The sequence below is a fragment of the Vulpes lagopus genome, chromosome 13, assembly GCF_018345385.1.
Source record: "Vulpes lagopus strain Blue_001 chromosome 13, ASM1834538v1, whole genome shotgun sequence".
Taxonomy (NCBI): Eukaryota; Metazoa; Chordata; class Mammalia; order Carnivora; family Canidae; genus Vulpes; species Vulpes lagopus.
In genome coordinates, this window is record NC_054836.1 from 19,369,449 (window position 1) to 19,374,281 (window position 4,833).

Genomic DNA, 4,833 nt, shown 5'->3' on the forward strand with positions numbered 1-4,833 from the left:
GCAAGTGGTTCTTATTTTTTATATTGCAATAATGGTAAAAATCATATAGACAATGTACCATGACATCATCTGCATTAAACATTTTGTACAAACCCATCATTAGCATTTATTAGTATGATTGGCTGTGGCTGTTTATTAGCCTAAAACATTAAAAAATAATTGGTCTGCTGTAATCATTTTTGTAGTGTCTAATTAAAGTCATATCTTAGAATATATTTAGAAGCTAAAGTCAAATCAGGATATATCTTTCAGTTGTGAATTATCACTTTGGAAGAGAAATTTTGTATTTAAAGTAGGAGGATAATTCAATCTAAGTATTCATCAGATTTTTGGCTATTGCTATCACTTTGATATCAGGAAGTTAATAGCAACCAGGTAAGTTTATCAATGCATTAAATTAAAAAAAACTGTCAGTTTAGGCTACTAGTTTGATCAAAAACTCACACAGACATATTTTAAGTCTACAGTAGTTCTTGGTTACAGGAAAATCATCCCAATATTCTGAAGTAATACTCTATTAATATTTCCAAACAATTTAAAAAAACAAAAAATAAAATTTAAGATATCTCCAGAGAACTAGAAAATCTCTGGTAATATATAGAGTCTAGCTGATGAAATATTTAGGCCTAAACTAAGTTTTTTGGTAGAAATATAACATGTTATATTTACTTACATGAATCCTTTTCTATGACTTAAGCTCTTTGAAGAAGAAACTGCTCTTTTTCACATTTTGAAATTCTTCGTTCTACATAGAAACCTGCTGTATAAAGTTGGTTAAGTTAAATTGACATGTTGCTTAATAAACATAGCAATGTAAAAGGAAAATTAGCTAGGCTTCAATATCCATAAATATGTGAGGGTTTTCATTTTGGCTTACATATGAAGTATGATTAGTTCTTCAATTTCACAAAGTAAAAATCAAAATGAAATAAATAAGGAAAATTTCTAAGGTACTATTTCTCTTCCAGTTTCATCAGAAGATTAAGCTCTGTATATCTAGAGTGTTACATACTTTCCAGATGCTTTTCAAGCTCCTAATTTTATTGCTGTGAAGAGTCTGTCATTATTTTGATGCAGCAGATGAACAGACCAAAACGCTATTTAACATGTGAAAAGCTAATAGCAGAGCAAGTAGATGAAACAAAACAGTAATATACACCCCAAAAGCCCTCATGACCAGTATAGTCCTCACAGACTTTTAGATTAATATCTCTCAAATCCTTTAAGTAACAAGATGGCTGGTAAATACATACCTTGTTAAATACACTGGCAAACTGACATGTCCTGAGAGTAACCTCTAGAGCTAAGAGGGACTGGGAGTCCCCGGATTCTGACTCTGAAATCTATGCTAAGTAGACAAGTTCAAATGGAAACACAAAACATCTGTAAATGGACTGAGAGATAAAGTAAAAGGAAACATTAAAAAAGAGAAACCAGAGGGGATCCCTGGGTGGCGCAGCGGTTTAGCGCCTGCCTTTGGCCCAGGGCGCGATCCTGGAGACTCGGGATCGAATCCCACGTCGGGCTCCCGGTGCTTGGAGCCTGCTTCTCCCTCTGCCTGTGTCTCTGCCTCTCTCTCTCTCTCTCTCTCTCTCTCTCTCTATCATAAATAAATAAAAATTAAAAAAAAAAAAAAGAGAGAAACCAGAAACCAAAACTGTTCAGCACATGCTCCTGGAGCCATTTATAATTCCTTGGTATAACTCAGTATTTAAGTTACTAGTTCTTAATTATCTGGGCTGCAACTTATCACCTGGTCACATGTTTTAGGCAGAACACAGGCTAGACAAAAACAAAATTGTGATCAGTGTGAATTAGTTCCAGGACGTACAATTGATTGCTTATAAAACAAGAAGGATTTAATGTTATCACATTATGGGAAAGTGTTTGTTTTCTTCTACAGATGCAGCCATTAGTTAGAAGCATAACATATGGCTGGAGGGTAATTAAGAAGCTGGTGCCTCGAATATGAATAAATAAACTGGAGGGTTCAACCACCACGTTACATCCCTCTGTCTCTGCTAGTCTTTGTAACAGAATTATGACCCATTTCAGGAGTAAGACTTTTTGTCAACCTTGACTTCTCTTTGGATATGGAGAAAGCAAAAAGCAAAAAGAGCTCCACGAAGTGGGGGGAAGACTATCTGGCTGGCCAATCCCAACCTGTATCGGAAGAAGCCAAAGAGAAACAGCGGGTGTATGGTGAACCAAAGTTACCAGGAACCTCAGCAAGTGGGACCAAATGGAAGAGATCTATGAAAGAAGGCAAAGCTTCCTGTTCAGAAAAGACAGCACAAGAGAGTACAAGAGTAAGAATTCGGAAGAAAATCCCAGTTCCTCCATTACCTTTGAAACTGCCACCAGCCAACTTGCTTCACCGAGACATCCTGCAGGCCTGGTGCCAAGAACTCAAGCTGAGCACCAAAGGCCAGAAATTAGATGTATATAAGCGAATCTGTGAATATGCTTACCCAGATCAAAAGAAGAACATTCCTGTCACCGCAGAGGAGGCCAAGATTCTCACCCAGACACAAAGAAAGTTGATGATGGACAAGGGGGAAATGTCTCTAGAAAGTCCTGGAACAAAGATACCTTCTGATGGAACCTACCCTCCTGAAGTGGCTGCCCCCCTGAGGAGTCTGATGCTCTCCTGGAGGGGGTCAATACTGTTGTTGTGACCACTTCGGCCCCAGATTCCGTGTTTGCCTCCTGGTCCAGAATTGCAGCCAGGGCTGGGAAGATGGAGACAGTGGCATCGCCACAGGAGGCCCACGGTGCCAAGTGGTGTGTGGTCCATGGGAGAAGTATGCCTGCAGGCACAGAAGGTTGGGTTCACCTGCAATTTCATGCAGGATAAGCTTGGGTGCCTGAAAAGCGGGGGAGAGTATGCGCCCTCCTCTTGCTCCCCGCTTGTAACTTTCCACCTCCACAGCTGGAGGATAATATGCTGTGCCCCAAATGTGTTCGCAGGAATAAGGTGTTAATGAAAAGCCTTCAATGAGCTTTCGATAGCAGGGAAAGGGACACAGCTGTGATTATAATCAATGGTACAAAGGGAACTACAATCAACTCCGTGGTGACTGATGGTCGGACTATAGGCTGCTCACACCCTGCACGCTTCCTGGTTACAGGGGCACAGCCTAGTGCATTGCAGATGTTACCCTCCAACCTCCATGGGGCCTGAGGCTTCATGGGTTGAGATGCAGGAGCTCTTAGATTTTAAATTGGAAGAGCATTTCAGAAATTGCCATTCATCCTACTTAATAAGAAGAAAAAGTCATTCATACTACCAAACGACCAAACGTTTACTCTTCTGAAATAGAAGTGACCTTAACTTCTTTTAAAGTGGGAACCTGAGCCTCGCCTGGCAGAGGGTTTGGGGGTGGGGGGTGGAGTGGAAAGTACAGGTGTGCTTCCACGTTGGATTTCTCTGCAATTCCAACTCCTCCAGAGACGACTACACCTTCTTAGGTTTGTGACTTCAGGCTGTTGACTATTTTAAACCAAAGGGAAAGCTGTTATTCTTTCCCACTCCCAAAAACATACTCTTAATATAGAAAATATTTTTTGATGTTTTCTTAATAACCTGAGACCTCTATGGTATGTCTCTGGGATAACAATACGGAATACTTTGTGGGTATTATTTCTACTTGTAACTATCTTGTGTGTTTCTACTGCTTAAAAATATTTAAGGGTACTTCTGAATCATAAATTCATAATATATTGGATTTTAAATTGTATATAAAATCATCTATTGTATATAGGAGACCATATGCATTGTGGGCAAATTCTCAATATTCTTAACTCAGGATTAAGCTAAAAATCATGATTTTCTTTGGCATGATTCTTTTTTAAAACCACTCAAATGAAGTATGAGTAACATTTAAAAAAAGCTATACATTTAATGTATATTATTTGATGAGTTTGATTCATTTAGAATTTTTTGTGTCCTTCCTAAATTTATAGTCCTGCGGTTCTTAGAAAAGATTTTTTTTCACTTGTGTTCTTATGGCAGTTTCCAACATTGTTTTATTGTTGTGGATTTAGAGATTATGAATATTTTTTCCCCCTCTAATGTACTGGAAGGAGTAGTAGAGTAAGAAAGTTTGTAACCATTAGGACCACTAGGATATGGACAGATTTGGGCAAGAATCCTCAATAAATGTTAAAAATGTTTTAAAAAAATTCTGACCCCCCAAAAAAAAAATTCTGACCCCCCAAAAAAAAAATTCTGACCCATGAATAGAGGTTCTGTTTAGTGGCATTTGATGACATAGGGAACTCCAAGGAAAAAAACAAGCTTAGGGAAGAGAGGAGAGGAAATCCAGAGTGCAGTTTGCAGCTGCTAAGTGTCTTCTAGACATTTGTATATATGGATCCAATAAACATTCTAATCAAACTCAAGGAGAAGGTTAGACTAGAGATATGAATTTGGGGATTAAGCATATAAATGATATCTAAAGCCATTGGGAAAGGAGAGATCACCCTGGGAATAAGTATAGGAAAGAAAAAAGACAATTAAAAATAAAAGACCATTCTCTAGCATTAGATATTGGGAAGAGACATGAGAAAAGAGAAAAAAAACGAGAAAAAACAGAGAGACTGGTAAGAAGCAGTAAGAAGAAAAGTAATAAAGAAGAAAAAAGAACAATGCCTTGCAACAACAATTCAGAGGTATTCCAAGAAGACAGTGAGCAATAATGCCAAATGACAGTACGAGGCCACATTAAATGAGGGCTGGGAATTGGCCTCAGTGTTTGGTAACATGAAAGTCATTGGTAAATTGAAAGGAACAGTTTTGTGGGGTGATGGAGACTGGATGGGGGAAGAAAG

At 38.3% G+C, this 4,833-nt stretch overlaps 1 pseudogene; it reads left to right on the top strand.

The window, feature by feature from the left end:
- The first annotated feature begins 2,093 nt into the window (after positions 1 to 2,093).
- On the top strand, positions 2,094 to 3,001 carry LOC121475032 (annotated as a pseudogene).
- Positions 3,002 to 4,833: the final 1,832 nt, after the last annotated feature.